Source organism: Schistocerca piceifrons, chromosome 2 (genome assembly GCF_021461385.2).
Source record: "Schistocerca piceifrons isolate TAMUIC-IGC-003096 chromosome 2, iqSchPice1.1, whole genome shotgun sequence".
Lineage (NCBI taxonomy): Eukaryota > Metazoa > Arthropoda > Insecta > Orthoptera > Acrididae > Schistocerca > Schistocerca piceifrons.
In genome coordinates, this window is record NC_060139.1 from 1,084,234,605 (window position 1) to 1,084,256,483 (window position 21,879).

The following is a 21,879-nucleotide window of genomic DNA, read 5'->3' on the forward strand; positions in this document are numbered from 1 at the left end:
ATATAAAAAGTACAGTACATGCTGACGAAACTAAAATGAGCTCTAACATGGAAAATAAGCGTTTCCGGACACATGTCCACATAAAACCTTTTCTTTATTTGTGTGTGAGGAATGTTTCCTAAAAGTTTGGCCGTACCCTTTTCTAACACCATATATATATATATATATATATATATATATATATATATATATATATATATATATATATATATATATATATGGGTTTGCCTGTGGTGAGCTAAACTAGTAGTATATAATTGATAATAAGTGCAAGGCTATTACAAATGATTGAAGCTATTTCATTAATTCACTGTAGCTCCACTCATTGAACTATGGTCACGACACACTACAGATACGTAGAAAAACACATAGTTTTGTTCGGCTGAAGCCGCACTTCTGGTTTCTGCCGCCAGAGCGCTCGAGAGCGCAGTGAGACAAAATGGCGACAGGAGCCGAGAATGCGTATTTCGTGTTTGAAATGCACTCACATCTGTCAGTCATAACAGTGCAACGACACTTCAGGACGAAGTTCAACAAAGATCCACCAACTGCTAACTCCATTTGGCGATGGTATGCGCAGTTTAAAGCTTCTGGATGCCTCTGTAAGGGGAAATCAACCGGTCGGCCTGCAGTGAGCGAAGAAACGGTTGAACGCGTGCGGGCAAGTTTCACGCGTAGCCCGCGGAAGTCGACGAATAAAGCAAGCAGGGAGCTAAACGTACCTCAGCCGACGGTTTGGAAAATCTTATGGAAAAGGCTAAAGCAGAAGCCTTACCGTTTACAATTGCTACAAGCCCTGACACCCGATGACAAAGTCAAACGCTTTGAATTTTCGGCGCGGTTGCAACAGCTCATGGAAGAGGATGCGTTCAGTGCGAAACTTGTTTTCAGTGATGAAGCAACATTTTTTCTTAATGGTGAAGTGAACAGACACAATGTGCGAATCTGGGCGGTAGAGAATCCTCACGCATTCGTGCAGCAAATTCGCAATTCACCAAAAGTTAACGTGTTTTGTGCAATCTCACGGTTTAAAGTTTACGGCCCCTTTTTCTTCTGCGAAAAAAGCGTTACAGGACACGTGTATCTGGACATGCTCGAAAATTGGCTCATGCCACAACTGGAGACCGACAGCGCCGACTTCATCTTTCAACAGGATGGTGCTCCACCGCACTTCCATCATGATGTTCGGCATTTCTTAAACAGGAGATTGGAAAACCGATGGATCGGTCTTGGTGGAGATCACGATCAGCAATTCATGTCATGGCCTCCACGCTCTCCCGACTTAACCCCATGCGATTTCTTTCTGTGGGGTTATGTGAAAGATTCAGTGTTTAAACCTCCTCTACCAAGAAACGTGCCAGAACTGCGAGCTCGCATCAACGATGCTTTCGAACTCATTGTTGGGGACATGCTGCGCTGAGTGAGGGAGGAACTTGATTGTCGGCTTGATGTCTGCCGAATCACTATAGGGGCACATATCGAACATTTGTGAATGCCTAAAAAAACTTTTTGAGTTTTTGTATGTGTGTGCCAAGCATTGTGAAAATATCTCAAACAATAAAGTTATTGTAGAGCTGTGAAATCGCTTCAATCATTTGTAATAACCCTGTAGTAATAATACGCACGTGCAGCGGTTTATCTGTGCCTTATTGGAGTGACTTGACATTTATGTCTCGAAATCATAATACGTGTGCAGTGTGGTGTAGGTTGTGCTGACGCGATATCGTGAGAAGATACCCAGTAAAATACATCGAGCATAGTGACTATGCATCAGACCATGGTTATATGAGTGCATTAACACACAGTGCAGTCGCTTCTGCACGTCCCAGGCACGGGACTTCCACCCCACCCTCCAAAACAGGGCGGTAAACTGCTCACAACTCATCTCCGAACACGCTGCCTTCGGTGTGGGAAATTCTTCTGGTGAAAGAACAATCACTGTGTCTAGAATATCGTCGTAAACTGATTTCCTGAGCAGCTTAACATCTGTGTAGCATTTTTGTTCTTACTAAACAGTGTATCTCAGTGCAGCTTTCTAGAGAAATACCTCATAAATAGTTGGTGTCTGGGAGCCAATAGTGAGGATATGCGCAATCAGTGGCGTATATTGACAAATCGGCCTCACTACATGTAACATAGAGTGGCCAACACACACATCCTAAAGTTACGTTTAGCAGTCGTTTAACGGCTGCTAGTATAATTATGCCGTGTGGCCATTTTCCATCATCTTGCCTCATAATCTAATGTATTACCTAGACAGAATCATATCACAGCATTCAGACAACACCGCTACCGATCTCATACGACACATGAATCTGCCACTTGATAGTACCACGTTTTATCCCCGAATAAGGAGCAAAACAATGTTTCGTGAAGGTTGTAGGAGTAATCAGCGGTAAACAGTCTACTGATGTTCGTTGAAAGGTCAAGCAGTTTCAATGAACAGAAATATCGGCTGGAGCACAGCGTTTTTTCGTAAATTGAATAAACACAACAGACAAACTTAACAGACACTTCAGTCATCAATAATATATTCTCCTTCACTGTTTACAGTGCTTGAATATCTTTCAGATTCCGCGACTGTAGAAGTCACACGGCTATTGGACGAAGAGCTAATCGAGCCATGTTCGCAGCGCATTTTCATCAGGAAAGGAAGTTCCCTGAGGTAGTTCGATAGAGAACAGAAAAAGTGAATATCTGAGGGTGCAAGGTGAAGTGTTATGATGGGTGTGGAATGACTTCCCAACACGACTCTTGTATACTGTCATTTATCAGTCTAGTTGAATGCGGGCGCGTGTTTCTGGGAATACCATCAGTTCACAAACGCTTCCTGGTCGTTGTTCCTGGTTTGCGTCCGCAACACGTCTCAGTCCTTGACAATAATTGTCAGCGACGATAGTTACATCTCGGGAAAGCAATTCTAGAACACCACACCGTCATGGTTCCACCACATGTATAACATTATCTTTCATGTCAGCGCGCCCATCTTTGTACAGAGAGTTGCTCCTTTGTTTGGACTTAACCATTCCTTTCTTTTCCTTATTTTAGCATAAACACACCGTTCTCGTCACCAGTGACGATATAGGATAGGAATGGTCGGTGTTGTTCACGGTCCAATTAATGCCGAGCAAACGGAGATGCACGTTTGGCCACCCACTGATTTTTCTGATTTTGGCTTAGAGAATGCGGTAGCTGTAGAACCGACGTTTTAACCATCACAATTGTATGCAAATGTCGTACGATGGTGGAATGTTCATACTTCACAGTTTTATGGGTTTCAACGAGCTTCATCAAACCACGAACGTCTTCCTGAACGAGGAGCATCACTAACGTCGAAACGTCGGTCCTCAAAACGTGAAAACCATTTTCTTGCCGTGCTCTGTCCATTTCCACTATCCCCATACACTGCGCAAATGTTTCTGCCGCCTCCGCTACTGTCACGCCCCTACTGAACACAAGCAGAAGAATACGTCTGAAATGTGCCAATTTCTCCACTTCGTACTCCATTTTCTAGCGTACACTGCTCCACTCACATCTCGAAGCGACAAAATGACAATATTTAAACTCAAATAACAACAGTGAACTATAAGTAAAAAAATGACAATCGATAAGTTGACTCACAGCCACCGGAATACCGACATTCCAAACAAAAACACAACTAAACTTATCCACCAACCTAATAGTTACGTGTGTCTCGGACTAAGTTTACAGATGGATTCGGTGATAGAAAAATCTTGCTTGAGTTTCTGTATCTAACTTTGGACGACTGTTTAGCAAATTTATAGTCGTTAGAACTTGGAATATTGGCGACAATTTTGAAAGTTGAACTTTTATTTCATTTTTTTAGGTAGCTGTAGCACTTTTATTTACTTAGCAGCATTTCATTTCGTCCATGTCTGTCGTGTAAGTGCGCATCCGGACTTGTGTTTACGCACCTATAGCGAATTTAGGTCAGCGTTTCTGAACGTGTTCCGTTATTTCAACTTTACTGCGCGCCATTTCTATTCTGTAATAAGTAAGGCAGTTTTCGTCCATATTTGTAAACTTATTGTGGGCACCACTGATACATTTCTGTTGTAGTATAGGATAACTGAATTTTAGATTACTTTCCATTCAGTGAATTCATGTCACACATTTATTTAAACAATTATTAAATTTCTCAGTCTGTCTCTGGCGTTAAATAAGTTTAGGATGGCTTAGTGTAAAATTGTACGATTCGACTTAAAATACGTACCACGTCTATTCAGCCAGAGTCGCTAGCTTTCCTGCCTCCTTGTTAAGGTCGGTAGGAGAATTCTCTTAAACGATTTCTCATTCATTACTATAACCAACCCAGCAAAAAAACTTGAAAGTCAATCATTTGATAATGTACAAAATCTCCGTTTTAAGGTTTCCCACTGGAGTTTGTTGACAATTTCTGTGAGACAGTCACGAAAGGTCGTAGCGTAGGGAATGTTCACAGAAGTTCAACTCTGAAACTTTCTGTGTACATAAGGGTTCTCAAATATAGGTCCCTTTCTCCCGCCATAGTTATCTTATGACTGAGGTCTGAATTCTAACATCTTTTACATACACCTATATGAAGACAATTTACTTATGGCTATATATTAAGGACATTTGTTTTACATTACGTTGTACATTTTTATTTCCTGTGACTAGAAACCCACCAATGTACTGATGAGCTAAACCTGCATCATTTTCATCCATAAATGTGAATAAATCATGAGCTTCCTCGACGAGAAAGAGGATTCACATTCAGACATGACATTTCCATTGCTTTAATTTCCTCTTTGTTGACAAAGTTATTTGAACTGACAGATTACGAGGCTCTGAGAAGAGCAGAAATGAACGGCGGCCTAAGAAATGAAAGAGGATTAAAGGATTAATAGAGTTTAATATGATGGAAATTAACTCACGCCTAATGGGCAGGAGAGAGTAATTAGTTTATTTTGCAGATATTGAAGATAAAGTTTTCTGCTACGTCTTATGCAAATGGCCTGTAATATGGCAGGTTGTTGGGCAGGTTTAACAGAATTATGCGCAACATAAACACGTAATTAATGTCAACTTCTCACAATACCGTAAAAGCACTGTAAAAATTTGTACCCATAAAGTGTATCTTTCATCGTCTCACAGCCTCAGCAAGAAAGAACGAATCATCTCAAATGTCGCATTTGTGAATGAAAGAACTTTCGTCAACTGAACATTAAGAAAGTGAGAAATAAGAAGCAACTTATTGAAAAAACTTCGTCTTCATGTAGTTTACGTTATTTAGAGTAAAGCCATTCAAATTTCATGTTTTCGCAGTACCATTTAAGTACGATGAAAATATTGCCATTGGCTTTATCAAAGGTATCCAGATAAATGGTTTCCGGCCATATTAATGTTTGTCTAAGGAAGCCGTTCAAAGAGCTTAAAAGCCCGAACAATCCCTGCATCCTATGTAAAGACAGCTTAAAATATTGTGTGATCGTAATGATAGCACGAGGCGTGAGACACTCGGTACGCCAGGTATGTCAAAGTGATTTCTAAACATCTGAATGACCTCAGCACTATGCAACTGCTGAGTTACAATAATTCGTATGCAGGGAACAGATTTTTCCTTACATTTTTTCTGATGATGACTAACGTTAAATGGAAATAGAGGCTGAAGGAAGGAAAGGTAACAATTCAGATGTTATCTCCATGGGAACCTAAAACATGACCTTTAAGTACTACAGGCGAAATAAATGAAATGGAGAAACAAGGTTTAAAATACAGGCTCTTTCGAAAAGCTGTAAGTTTTTCACCCCACAATAAATAAATAAAACTGACGTAAGATTTTAGTACCGTTCTGTCATAAGCCACTTTTTGCGTTTCTACACACTGACTGCAATCAACATCCTCTATGAAGCTTTTGTTTCTTCTTCACTTTGTTCTTTATTTGCATATTGCATAATCCCATATGTTCTGTCACCTAACATTACAACTGTTCTTCCACTCCTCCCGTTTTCTCATTGTGAGTTGGCTGCCCACGTAAATATTCTTCAGAGAAAGGACAATTCACTCACTTCTGTTACAGCCTCTTTACCTGTTTAGACGTTCACTGCATTCCATTTCCCATTTACGCTAATTTCCGTTACTTTCTTGTACTCTGTAAAAGATATCCCGTGTAAGTCTTCCTTACTTTCAACAAGAAAGACAATTTACACTTTTACAGACTCCATCTGAGTTTTTTACGTGTTACTGATTGCACCCCAGGCTCTGTACTGTATACCAGTTGGTTTCAGGACGTCGTATTGCACCTTATACCGTCAGATACTGTTTTGCAGGATAGAAAGAGCTACGACGGTATTTAGGAATTTTAAATCTGTAGTGAGATGTGATTTAATGGTCTAATAAATTAAGCGCACCTAAGTTGTAGGAATTAGTTAATAATAATAAACTGCAGTTATCAGCAATGATCAGAAACTATAAATCTTGGCAGTACCGTATTTGCAAATTAGTTTAGGCCATACCATGAGTCCGAACTTGCACAAGCCTGATAATTTATTCAAAAATAGAGGAATGTTATGCAAAGATGGTGGTCCTACAAAATATATTTAAACAATGTTATAGAGTGATTAATATTAAAGAGAAACTAAAATTATATTAAGCGTAGCATGAAAGGTAGTAGAGTCACCAGTAACTTAACAATTCATTGACAGTTGGAAATTACAAGTCCCATTGGAAGCTGAATATTATTAAGTATAAAACTACATCATCAGAGCCCCAGAACAGAAGCCTTACAAATCTTTCCTGTCACGTGAAGTACATTTCTGAGTGCCACGTCCTTCTACAGCGTGAGATGAAAGTAAAACGTGGCTACTGTCGTCCTCCGATGGCCTGTACCAAAGCCCCATTCTGGCCTCTCCCTTGTGCCCAAGAGCATATACGAGTATATATGTAGTTTTTAGCAATTTTAGCTAAAGCTTTAAAATAGTGGTAAGCTTTAAAACAGTGGTCTACTTTGTGCATTTTATGAATTTTTGAAAAATCTTGGCCGGCCAGAGTGGCCGAGCGGTTCTGGGCGCTACAGTCTGGAACCGCGAGACCGCTGCGGTCGCAGGTTCGAATCCTGCCTCACGCATGGATGTGTGTGATGTCCCCAGGTTAGGTAGGTTTAAGTAGTTGTAAGTTCTAGGGGACTGATGACCTCAGAAGTTGAGTCCCATAGTGCTCAGAGCCATTTGAACCATTTTTTTTGAAAAATCTTGACTTTGGTAGGGGTATCTCAGATCCTCTTTCACAGGAGTGGTGAAGCAAGAAGGGAACTTTGGTACAGGCCATCGCAGGAGACAGTAGCCAATTTTACTTTCATCGCACGCTGTAGAAGGACATGGCAATCGGAAATGTACTTCATTTGAAAGTAAAGTTTTGTAAGACTTGTGTTCTGGGGCTCTGAAGATGCAGTTTTATACTTAATGAAATTGAGCTTCTAATGGGACTTGTAACTTCCAACTACCAATGAATTACAAAATTGTTAAGGCTTTCATGGCCACTTGTTGACAAACTGCCTATTGGCTTCTGTCTCGAGTTCTTCGGCCGACGTTCGTCTAATGATTTTTCTGACGTTTCGCCAGCACGAGTGACTGGCATTGTCAAAGCTTCACCCTCCATTGCCGGTGGTGAACTGGAGCCGAGCTCGCGGCCGCAAACTATATGTACCTGGCGCGCCAACATCCAAGGGCTTCTCCGCGGTCATTTTCGGTGCGGTTCTCCTCTTGCTACCTACGACGGTCGTTCGCTGCATTGCGGGAAGCCAGGATCCGTTTACCTTAAGGCTTTCCTCTTTCTAGTTCAAACCGACACACACGGACCGATACCTGCACAAACTGTCAAACCACCACCCGAGCCAGAAAAGAGGCATGATTAGTACGCTCGTAACGAGAGCAGGACGAATATGTGAGCCGCAACACCTCAACCGAGAAATGCAACACCTGGAAACTGTCCTGAGGAGCAATGGGTACTCCACAAATTATATTAGAAGTGTAACAGAGCCAAACACTCGGCGAAGTAAGGAACCAGAAAACGAAATGTCGGGTACGGCCTTTCTGCCATACATTCCCAGGGTGACGGACAGAATAGGCCGTATATTGCGCAAACATAGCGTAAAGACGATTTTCAAAAAAAATGGTTCAAATGGCTCTGAGCACTATGGGACTTAACTACTGTGGGCATCAGTCCCCTAGAACTTAGAACTACTTAAACCTAACTATCCTAAGGACATCACACACATCCATGCCCGAGGCAGGATTCGAACCTGCGACCGTAGCAGCCGCGCAGTTCCGGACTGCGCGCCTAGAACCGCTAGACCACCGCGGCCGGCGACGATTTTCAAACCGATAAGGAAGATCAAAGAGTGTCTTAGATCGGCGAAGGAGAAAAGAGACCCACTTGCAATGTCGGAGATACACCGTATACCATGCACATGCGGAAAAGTTTATGTCGGAATGACTGGACGATCCATTAGCACTAGGATCAAAGAGCATAAGCGACATTGCAGGTTGGGGCAGGTGGAGAAATCGGCCGTGGCAGAGCACGCACTGAATGAGATCGACCACGTAACAAAATTCGCCGACACGGAAGTTCTGGCTGTAGAGAAGCACTATCACACGCGCTTGTTCAGAGAAGCTGTAGAAATACAAAAACACGCGAACAGTTTGAACAAGAAAGAGAAAAGCCTTAAGGTAAACGGATCCTGGCTTCCCGTACTGCAGAGAACGACCGTCGCAGGTAGCAAGAGGAGAACCGCACCGGAAATGACCGCGGAGAAGCCCTCGGACGTTGGCGCGAAAGGTACATATAGTTTGCGGCCGCGAGCTCGGCTCCAGTTCACCACCGGCAATGGAGGGTGAAGCTTTGACAATGCCAGCCACTCGTGCTGGCGAAACGTCAGAAAAATCATTAGATGAACGTCGTCCGAAGAACCCGAGAGAGAAGCCAATAGGCAGTTTACCAATGAATTGTTTAGTTACTGGCGGCTCTAATACCTTTCACGCTATGCATATTTTAGTTGCTGTTTAATATTTATCACTCTATAACATCGTTTAAATATATTTTGTAGGATCACCATCTCTGCATAATTGCTTTATTTTTGAATAAATTATCAGGCTTGTGCAAGTTCGACCTCGTGGTAGGGCCTACACTATATATGCTTCAAATTAAAATATTTCAAATTAAAACGTAATTGTTGATGTGTCCAACGACACTAAACACAATATTCTTGAAATCAAAGCTTCGACTTAAATAAATACATATTAATCCAGTACACATGCGTCTGTAATAAACCAACAATTAGAATAAATGAAATAATGTACACAAAAATCGCTGTACTGCTTCATTTTGCTGTGTGAATGTGGAGGACTGTTCTCGTTCGACTCATTTGCATTTAAAAATAGTTAAAACTACTCAGTACGCAGGAACTGAAGAATGTGGTGTGATTTTGCTTTTTACGATAACAGCTGTAGTGTTATGCTATTATTCAACAACCTGGTTACATTGTTTATTATTTAATATTTAAAATTTCTGTATAAATGTTATTAGTTTTCTTGTAATTTATAAGATCAAGGCTTATTAATTAAATTGTGCTTAATATTTTACTAGATGCATCGTATTGTGGTGATTATTTAGATGAGCTTCCATTTCTTCTTGAAGCCAAGAAGATTGTAAACGTATTTAAGAACGTCCATCTTTTGTAAGTCTTAAATTCTTGTGAGGGTGCAGATGTATTCAGTTCAGAGTGGCCGAGCTGCCGGCATCTCTTCTGCGGCTATTAGGGTAAAACCCGCTGAGTGCTCGCATTAATCCTCCCTTTGTGGCTGACTGTCTGCCGCTGCTAGTGGAAACCCCAGCCGCCAACCACGGCCCAAAGCTCCTCTGTTCGAGCCAACACTCCGTTCTAACTTCGGAACATTTTCGTCAGCCTCTGATTTATTCAGCTTACATGTCAAGTTATGCACCTCCCCTTAATGTGACTCGTGTGTGGCTAAAGAGATACATTCAACTGGACCTAATATTGTCTTATTTAAAACTAAGTATACTTGTCATTGGTATCGGACCACCAGTGGCGCGAAACAACTTGTAGTGCAGTACAGGGCAGCATGAACTCAACTGACACACGTAAAGATAATTAAATATAAAGTTAATAAAAGCAGATATCAACTAAATGTCAAAATTAGCATTAAAAACTTGAACTTATCAAGACGTAGCCTAACTTCTCCGTAAAATTAGTCTGTTGTGCAGCTGTCCTTACTTAAAATAAAACTTTGCCTAGATTATAAAATCCCACTTCTTGTCTGTAATAATGTTCAAAACGCTATTTAACTTTTAGTAGGCAGCTAGTCAGGATGTTATCTAATGTGGATCTGCATGCTTCCGATTTCTAGAGTACTGAGGTCATGCATGTGTTAATTTGCACTCACCGCCAGCACTGAAGAGGTAAAATCTCTCGAAATACAATCAAGTTTTGGCTCCTAGTAAACTGCGCTATAATGAGTTCTCACAGATCAAGGTCTGAACTCCCCCCCAGTGGAACTGACACCTACGCAAGACAAAACAACAATGCAAACTGACTTAAAGCTTCGGCAAAATACCCACGGTTTAGTGCGAAAGTCCTAACACACCTTCCACGTTTCCTCAAGAAAACATGAATTCGTGTCAAAAGATCCGTCGAATACAGTAACCAACAAATTTTTCCACAGTCACTAATAAAATCTGCGTAAGTCGAAAACTGCAACTCAGATATATCTGTCCAGATATATCTGTACTTCTGATATCAGCCGGTGGGCTACTTTACACAAATCTGAAACTGTTCTTAGCTGTACAACTAAATTAATATTTCCACACAAACTAAATTTTTCTTTCATGAATCATTTCTACACGTTAACAAATCAAAACTTTTCCAAAATAGTGTATTATTAAATAAAGTTGTCCCAATAGACTATCTACAGATATTGTATCTCCACACAACATTGAAATTTGTCTTTTTACGTAAAAGACAACCTATCGATCGTTTTAAATCTAATTTTGTCCATCATCATTTCCGTACCTCCATGCATCTAAAAGAATACTTTCTCATTAATTTTCCAAACCTCACAGTAACATTCAGTTCTCACAATATTACAAAACAAACATCCCACCCAAATTTTACTAAATTCTACATTAAATGCACTTATACAGATACTTGTGCATACATGGACATTCTTTCACGATGTACATCTCCGTCACCGTAACCTCGCAAAAGTTCCTCTCTCCAGTGGGAGTACCTTTTCAACCTCACCATTTTGCGCATTTTGATCTCCTTCAATTCGAGGCGTCTTCACTCCTTCACCACCAGATCCGTAGTTTCACACACGAAATATTTTATTTTCGCTGGAACACCGCTTTTACACTCGAGAAAATCGCACTTTTTTTCTTCATAAACATCTGTCTTTCTACATGAATGCTAAAGATAATTAATTTCGTCGTCTTTCGTATATTGCTCCCTTAACAAAACGTTTTCAATGTCCCTTCCCCTCTCTTCCCTTTCCATAGGACACATGTTAACTACTGATAACTCTTTTCCTCAAATAATTCGTTAAATACCTCTATTTTACCTAGTTCATTTCTCCTCTTCTCAAGCTCCATAGCTATCTCACACTTTTCAAACTTCCACACAGACGTGTGACATTTATAAGCTTCGTAATCTCCTGTCCACTACAGTTTATTCATCCAGATCTTTCGACCTGCAGCCAAATCTACGTCATCGTCGACAGCCTGCGCTTCACTACCCTAAACAGAAATAAAGACGTGAATACTTTCCTCCGTCACATCAATTCCAGTAGCGTCTTCATCATTTTTATTAACATCTTCGTCTCTCTCGGTCCAAAGTTCTCTTCCTTCCGTCGACATAACCCAGTTATCAACTCCAGCTGATGGAGCTACAGCTCTGCGCCTTGCCAACATTAGTTGTTAACTCCTCTTCATCTACATAAATATCATTGTCTCTATTGAAAAGTGTTCCTCGGAATTCTCTGTATTTTCAATTTCCATCAATTTCGGAGTTACCTCTGCTTCGTTTACCAACGCATGACTTTCCACATGAATTGCGTCTGTATTATCCTTTTCTTTCACACGAGCACCACATATATTAACTATAGGTACACATTCAATCCAGTCATCTCTGTCAAATAAATCATCATATGCTTCGGCTGCAACCATTTCTTCTTTTCCCCCTTCGTGTTCTGTTGCCTCTTTAATTTTCTCTCTTGACCACAAGTGAGATAAGGACGTTTTTAATATCTTTCCATATGAGCTCCAGCCGTTAATACCATAATCAAGTTCCTCTTTAACATAAGATTCAATATTAACATCTGAATATAAGCCGATAGCTTTCCCAAAGTTTCTGACTGTGTTTTCCTGACCTGCAAGGCATTTTTCTCATCGAAAACCGTCAGTTCGCCTCCCTCTGTAGAAATGAATACACTGATACGGTCTTTGGAAATACCTAACCCAGCAGCACTATCCTTGCACTTTATCGTCCACAACATCATAGTCAAACGCTTTCATAAAAAATTACTCACTTTCTCTGATATGTTATATCTTCTCCAAAAACGTCACCTCCATCCATCGATAAAATGTATAATTTTTCATAGTCTTTACCAACACCTACTGGACATACAACATTCACCATTTAAATTAACATCACAAGAATTGCTGCTACGAAATCGCACGTCAACTGAGTTTACTCTACACTCCATCTGCACCTAGTTTGAATTTGCTGAATGTTCCGGACCCGAATCCAATTCCCCCCAGATTTTTACCCTCGTTAACAACTTCTTATGCAGAATAAAATAAACTTTTCTACTCCATTTAATAGTCATCTAACGTATTATTATCTTTCATCACTTTCTAGTTTCCATCACACTGCATCTCTTTCTCCAAACTTTTTTCTTACTTTTACCATCTCCATTTCCATTATATGCACCATGCCTACCGATTTCCCTAATTCTATTTGATATAGTATATATCCGTACTTTCTCATCTTTTTTGCTCCCTCCAGGGTTGAGATCTGGATAATCTTAGTTTTCAGATCTCCTGTTGTGGTTTTCCGGTCTCTGGCCCGGTGGTCCCATGCGTCGTCCATCTGCATCTCGATTCCGAAAATTTCCACTTTGATTGCATCCCTTTTGATAATTTTTATCCTGATTATTTCCATTAAAATGATTATTATGGTTCATGATATTTACTTTGATGAATATTTTGGTTACCATTTTCCTGCCGTTTATAAGATCTGTGCGGAATTATTTTAATGCGTGCTCTAGTTTGTCGATGAAATCTGAGAGTCTGTCAACAGAATTAGGTGGAATGTGTATCAGGTACCACTGTAAAAATTCCGGTACCATCTTTTGAGAATCGTGATTTCTGTTACGAATCCCAACAGTCCGTTTGTATGCGTTGATTTAGCCAGCTCACGTACACAAAATTCCCGCGTGGAAACACGCCCGCCCCTGAAATTAACTCCATCTAAAAACTCATTCTGGAGTCGCCCGACTCGAATCAATATTCAAAAAGAACTTTTCAAACGTGGCATAGGTTGTGAAGGAATCGCTCATCAAATTTGTCTAAGACTAAGCGACAGATTCTAACTGTCTTGTAGCAATCTTAATTTTGTCTCATCTGACATTCCCTCCACGAAACCGTCTCTACAAGCTGCTAGGAAATTCACAGTATGGTATTTACCATCCTCACTATGGCATGTTCGTTACTGTAGCTGCCTGTCCCATGGCTAACGTATTTAACTTTGTTCGTACTTCTTTAGTTTGCTGTCCACGTTGGTTAGCATCATTGTGTATTATTCCTTTGCACTCAGTCTAGTACTTCCAACCTGTTTCATATACTCTGCTCCTTTTCCCTACAGCCAGCTAACTACTTGACTGGTCTCTATCCCAAGGGTACATTGCCTCTGCATACAGCGTCTCACATGACCACTTAACTTGTCTTGCATCTTTCCATTTTTTATTCTAAAGATTTTGCAACTTAGTCTATCTTATGTTGACAAGCCCAACATCATTTGAAATTTTTCCAATTTCTACTCTAATATATTTCAATTTGATCTCAAGTATCCCCGAATATCGTTTTTAAATTTTTGAATTTCTGATTTAACAGTTCTAATGGCTCTTAAAATAAATTCAATATGAGATTCAGAAAAACTGTCTCCCTGTTCTGATTTTGGCTTATCCAGTCCTATAACATTTCAAATTAAAGTATGTGGTTCCAGGGACCTTTCCAAGCCTCAAACATTTATGATGTATGTATGGAGATTGAAGCGACTAATGAAAATTTGTACCAAGGTCAGGATTCGAGCAGGAGGCCCCGGCTCGAATCATAGCCTTGGTATAAATTTTCATTAGTCGCTTCAGTCTGCAACACTAGTAACTTCTGCTCCGCTTATGAGAGGTGATTGTTGTATCTCATGACTCGCCCACACTTAACTTTTCTGCCATGATGTCTGCCTCTGCTGTGCTGCTGACGAGGAAGCTGGGGTTCTGCCTCCGTTGAAGTCGCTGCCGCTGCCAAAGATGAAGTTCTCGGAGCTGCTGTCATGTCCTCGCGACATGTAGGCACTGCTGTAGTCTGTTATGCTAACTGAGTCCCTGTTGGCGGCTTCCGATGTGTCGAGCACACGACAACTTTTTCATGCCTTCTTCTGACTTCTTGCGATTCTTCCACATCTACTTTTCCCTACTCCTAACTTCTACTACACTTTCGTACGTAAGAAACTGTTGAAAATTCTAAGACCCCACGTAAAACTGCCTGCAATGCTTTCAGGACCTGGATCACAGAATTTCGGTTGCGAATGCAGAAGGACTGAATTTAAATCAACATCCCAGACGAAAGAAACCCCAATTCCGACATCGGATTTCATACCATTCCTACACACTCGGTAGAGTGAATTAGCAGTAATTATCGGTATTAGTCTGTGGATGCATATAATTGAAAATGTGGCCCGCTGATGCAGGCTCGAGGCATACAGTGTTCTTTATGCCCAACAAATAAGACAGCTAAATAATCTATAGTAAATTGTGATGTAACGATGTAATAAATCAAGCACAGGCAATTTATGAATATTAGTTAATAATAATAAACAGCACACATGAACAATGGTTAGAAGTGATAAAATTGGGAAATATAATATTTGCAAATTAGTGTAGGCGGCTCTGAGCACTATGGGACTTAACATCTATGGTCATCAGTCCCCTAGAACTTAGAACTACGTAAACCTAACTAACCTAAGGACAGCACACAACACCCAACCATCACGAGGCAGCGAAAATCCTTGACCCCGCCGGGAATCGAACCCGGGAACCCGCGTGTGGGAAGCGAGAACGCTACCGCACGACCACGAGATGCGGGCGCAAATTAGTGTAGGTGGTACCAAGAATTCGAAGTTCCACAAGTCTGATAATCATTTGAGAAATAAAGCAATGTTAGGCAGAATTGGTCATCCAACAAAATATACTTAAAGCTACGGAATAATAAATATTGAACAGTAGTTGAAACTGTTTGAAACGTATGTGAAACGTAGTAGAGTGCAGAATAATTTAAAAGTTCATTGCTGGTTCGATAGTTACAAGTCACACTTGTAGCTGTATTTCGCTTATTAAAAGACAGCACCTACAATACCCCAGAATATAAGGCTTACAAAACTTTCCAACACATGAAGGATACTTCCGAGTATTATGTCCTCCTACATATCAACATCGAGGTAGGCCCATACGGAAGTCCACTTCTCGCTTCTCCCCTGCGCCCATGAGCGCATCCTCTTCTCAATACTCCCCAGCGATCAATCGCTCCCACCAATGAGGATTTGAGTTACCCCCCACGAACAGCACGATTTTGTTGCAGTGTCACAAAATGCACGAAGTGGACCACCATTTTAATACAAAAATGCTACAGGCTAGGCATATATTTTAATTAAAAACTTACTTTCTAGTGTTTCCAACGATACTAAACACAATATTCTTCAAATCAACGCTTCTACTTAAATAAATACACATGACTCCAGCACATGCATGCTTCAAATGTGTGTGAATTCCTAAGGGATCAAGCTACTGAGGTCATCGGTCCCTAGACTTATACGCTACTTAAAGTAACTGATGCTAAGAACAATACACACACACATCCATGCCCGAGGGAGGACTCGAACCTCCGGCGGGAGGGGCCGCGCAATCCGTGACATGACGCCCAAGACCACGCGGCCACTTCGCGTGGCCATGAATGCTTATAATAAAGCAACAACTGTTACATTAGGATGAATGAAACACTTCTTTGTTTTGTTGCGTGATTGTGAAGGACTCTTCTCGTTCCACATGTGTAGATAATAAAATACTTAAACCTACTCGATATGCAGGAACTGAATTACGTAGTGTGATTTTGCATGTAGCGATAATAGCTATGATGTTTTCTAACACCTTGTTCAACGTTTAATATTTAATATTTGATACGTTCGTAGGAATGGTATGTCTAACTTCTAAGTTTTTATTGATAAAATTGTGGTTGACATTTTATTAGATGCGTCGCACTGTAGTGATTATTTTGAGGTACTTGGGTTTGCTCTATCTTTTCCCCAAGGATCATTACACATCATAAACGTATTTAAGAATGTCCACCTTTTGTAAGTCTTTGATTCTTGCCAGTGTCCACACTCACGCAGTTTAGAGCGGCCGAGTTGGCGGGACCTCTTCTGCGGCTGTTAGGGTAAGACCCGCTAAGTGCCTACGTTAAATCCCCGATTTGTCACTGACCACTCTGTCCTGGCAGTGGAACTCCCAGCTGCCAGCCTCAGCACGAAGCTCCTCCACTTTTCCTACTCTCAAATCTAACTTCGAAATACTTCCAGCACTCTGCGAGTTAGGCAGCATACCCGTCAAGTTAACATGGAATGTAAATGGACTGATACTTTTCAAGTCTCTATATTTGCAGAGGCACAGTGCTGGTTACCATGTTAGCAAAGGTCCCCACACACCAATTACTGTTTATTCAGAGCATTCCTTCCCTGTAAGTGTCCTGGCCGGCCGGAGTGGCCAAGCGGTTCTAGGCGCATCAGTCTGGAACCGCGCGACCGCTACGGTCGCAGGTTCGAATCCTGCCTCGGGCATGGATGTGTGTGATGTCCTTAGGTTAGTTCGGTTTAAATAGTTCTAAGTTCTAGGGGACTGATGACCTCAGAAGTTAAGTCCCATAGTGCTCAGAGCCATTTGAACCATTTTCGTAAGTATCCTGGGAGCTATTATTAGCGACGAACCTTTGTCATTTAGAAGTACATAAGGTACATCTAAATAGTGTCAAACTTTTTACGTCGAACTGCCGTCTCCGTATAAATATCGAGATTATTTGTATCCTTAACAAAATGACCATTACAGTCCGTCATCTCCGCCTCCGTGTGAGGCATTAGTCCACCTGCAACAGTCTCCTTGTCAAAGTACTATAACTGTCCAGATTTTCCAGAATAAGTGTATACTCCCTGCGTGTATCTGCATTCACATGCATACCATGCAAACCACTATCAAGTACATAGCAGAGTTTGACGGCATAAATGTCTTTCCCGGGTTCGATTCCGGCGGGGTCAGAGATTTTTTTCTGCCTCGTGATGACTGGCTGTTGTGTGATGTCCTTAGGTTAGTTAGGTTTAAGTAGTTCTGAGTTCTATGGGACTGATGACCATAGCTGTTAAGTCACATTGTACTCAGAGCCATTTGAACCATAAATGCCTCTGTAAGCTCAACAGTTATTCTAATCTTGACTTCACGCCCCTTAAGAGAGTGACACGTACGGCGTTTTGACCTGTTCCTAGGTACCCCAGGATGACACACTATCGTGCTCTCTCAGGTCTCTGCTTTCTTACATGCTAGGTACAGGTTGGAATTTTGCCATATAAATGAGAGGTCACAATTACTTCTGGAAGCTGCATGAATAATTATTAGAAATAGTTTTGATTAACTGGAATATAGTTACGTTAACCCCCTCGCCTACGTTCTGTACCCTGAATGTCTCAACAGTACAGACAGTCATAGCAGGAGGGCAACAAAGCTTTGGCGCCATGGGGAAGCCGGGAGGAGGAGTGGGGGTGAGGAGGGAACGTTAGGTGTGAGCTGGTAGGGCTGCATGTGTATTGCGTAAGTGGTGTTGTGTACATACGCTTAGTCAGACGCTCTCAAGTGACTCAGGAATTGTCCTTAATTTTTGAGGCATAACCATAAGTGACGTCTTAATTACACTAGCCGACGTCTACACTTAGCCTGTCATATTGCGCAACGTCAACATAAATGCACTTCCACTTGCTCACAGAAATCGAGAGTTCTCCACATCTGCATATGCACATTCGAAGTGTTATAATATGCTTGGAGCTAGATTTCGATAAATAATACAGACAGTTTTAGGTTTCTTTAAATCAGAATATGGCACATAAGCTGTCATCTTCTGAGCTTACAACACAGTTTTAAGGTCTACTAACAAACTCAATGTCAAGTTACAGCACACACACTGTCAGCCTCTTATCTTAGAATATATAAAAATATATAATACACTACTGGCCATTAAAATTGCTACACCAAGAAGAACTGCAGATGATAAACGGGTATTCATAGGACAAATATATTATACTAGAACTGACATGTGATTACATTTTCACGAAGTTTGGGTGCATAGATCCTGAGAAATCAGTACCCAGAACAACCACCTCTGGCCGTAATAACGGCCTTGATACGCCTTGGCATTGAGTCAAACAGAGCTTCGATGGCGTGTACAGGTACAGTTCCCCATGCAGCTTCAACACGAAACCACAGTTCATCAAGAGTAGTGACTGGCGTATTGTGACGAGACAGTTGCTCGGCCACCATTGACCAGACGTTTTCAGTTGGTGAGAGATCTGGAGAATGTGCTGGCCAGGGCAGCAGTCGAACATTTTCTGTATCCAGAAAGGCCCGAACAGGATCAGAAACATGCGGTCGTGTATTATCCTGCTGAAGTGTAGGGTTTCGCAGCGATCGAATGAAGGGTAGAGCCACGGGTCGTAACACATCTGCAATGGAACGTCCACCGTTCAAAGTGCCGTCAATGTGAACAAGAGGTGACTGAGACGTGTAACCAATGGTACCCCATACCATCACGCCAGGTGATACGCCAGTATGGTGATGACGAATACACACTTCCAATGTGCGTTCACCGTGATGTCGCCAAACACGGATGCGACTATCATGATGCTGTAAACAGAAGCTGTATTCATCCGAAAAAATGACGTTTTGCCATTAGTGAACCCAGGTTCGTCGTTGAGTACACCATCGCAGGCGCCCCTTTCTGTGATCCAGTGTCAAGGGTAACCGCAGCCATGATCTCCGAGCTGATAGTCCATGCTGCTGCAAATGTCGTTGAACTGTTCGTGCAGATGGTTGTTGTCTTCCAAACGTAACCATCTGTTGACTCGGGGATCAAGACGTGGCTGCACGATCCGTTACAGCCATGCATATAAGATGCCTGTCATCTCGACTGCTAGTGATACGAGGCCCTTGGGATCCAGCACGGCGTTCCGTATTACCCTCCTGAAACCACTGATTCCATATTCTGCTAACAGTCATTGGATCTCGACCAACGGGAGCAGCAATGTCGCGATACGATAAACCGCAATCGCGATAAGCTACAATCCGACCTAAATCAAAGTCGGAAACGTCATGGTACGCATTTCTCCTCCTTACACGAGGTATCACAACAACGTTCCACCAGGCAACGCCGGTCAACTGCTGTTTGTGTATGAGAAATCGGTTGGAAACTTTCCTCATGTCAGCTCGTTGTAGGTGTCGCCACCGGCGCCAACCTTGTGTGAATGCTCTGAAAAGCTAATCATTTGCATATCACAGTATCTTCTTTCTGTCGGTTAAATTGCGCGTCTGTAGCACGTCATCTTCGTGATGTAGCAATTTTAATGGCCACTAGTGTATATATAAATCCAGTTACTGATACCCACTGTTGGGACTTATTTATTGTACAGTAAAACCATACTTTCAAGGTAATGGTAGTGAACATGGCTGCTGTAACAACAGTCAACTGACGATCGTCACCCCAATAGTGTCCACCTTATGTCCTGGGTAAGTTAGTCACCGCGGCTGGAATAATGGCAGCCATCATGTCAGCTGATCGTATTGTGTGTAATGGCAGTCACCGTGGTCAAGGTAATAGCAGTCAGTCACACATCCACTGTCAGCTTCTGGCTTTAGGATACTATTTTGGATCCAGCAGCTGACACACATTGTCAGGTTGTGGTATAAACGCTGGTAGTCAGCAAACGTAGATGCGAAAAAGGTAGTTCTGAAGAACTGTGGATACCAGGAAAATACCTCAGTTCACTGGCGAGAAACAAAAATGGTTGTAAATGAATTCAGCAAAATAAAGTGAAGTGGGAATTGCAATGAGTAGTGCAGGAAACTTGAAGTAACACGTCTGTAAGAAAAATGCTAAGAAATCTCAAAGGAAGTGGTCGTCGGAAGGTCAGATTCAGCACTTCTGGAGAAACGGAAAAGTGATATCACTTTTGGAGTACTTAAGCGATTCCCTGTACGAGGGGAAGGAACTGTCTGCCGACAGGATAGAAACAAAACTGGGTGTCGATTACTAATACATAGAGTATCCGGAACCACATATCTTGAAGACACGGGATCGGAGAAGCTTGAATGCAGTAGATAACAAAATTGAGAATAGAGAAAATGGAGGTAGATGCGAGAACTAAAGCAGAATCAGTTTGACATATCGTTTATCAAAGTTGTTTATCACAATATGACAGGCATTGAAATATAAAAGTGAAGACAGATTTTACAAATAGTAGAGGCACCAGAGAAGCAGTCCTGATTCACAGTTGACAGCTACGGGAGAAGTGCAGAGATTAGAATAGCGAAAAACGGGGATGCAATGTTTCTCTTCTGTTGTTCAGCCTGTAGACAAAAGAAGCAACTAAGGATATAAAAGAAATATTTAGGACTGTGGTTATAATTCATTGTGAAAATATCAATGATAAGAATTTCTGAAAGTTGATAATGAATTACAGAACCTGCTGAATGGATTAAAGCGTGGATTGAGGAGGCGAAATATGACTAGCGGCAAAGGTAATATCAAATCAACACTGGAAAAGGGTGCATTCCCCAAAATAAGGAGTCTGCGAGTATCGTACGCAGGCCGTAATTGAAGGAAAAAAACTGTAACAAAAGAACACAGACTAGAAGAAGGGACAGCATAATAGGACGTGTTTCAAGGCATCAAGGAAAAATCCCCATGGTAGTAGAGGGAACCGTAGTGGGTAAAAACAGAGGCTGGAATACATCCATCAAATCGTTGGAGACATAAGGCGTTACGCTGCTCGCAGATGGAGACTTTCGCAGGACGACTGATGAGAACCGCTGCCACGTCCTTAAGAAAAAAATGGTTCGAATGGCTCTGAGCACTAAGGGACTCAACTGCTGAGGTCATTAGTCCCCTAGAACTTAGAACTAGTTAAACCTAACTAACCTAAGGACATCACAAACATCCATGCCCGAGGCAGGATTCGAACCTGCGACCGTAGCGGTCTTGCGGTTCCAGACTGCAGCGCCTTTAACCGCACGACCACTTCGGCCGGCCCTTAAGAAAAGTCCTATCATCATTAACATATCTTGGTTTTACTTTTCGTTCACACAAATTTAAGTTGAGTGAAAACATGGACACTAAGAAACCGTTTCTTGGACTTATGCCGCCCCATTATTGACAACATCCTTTGAAGATACTTTGTTTATTATTGCTATTCGTATGGGTTACATGGACATTTAACATCCTTATAGAAATTGTTAAATGTACATA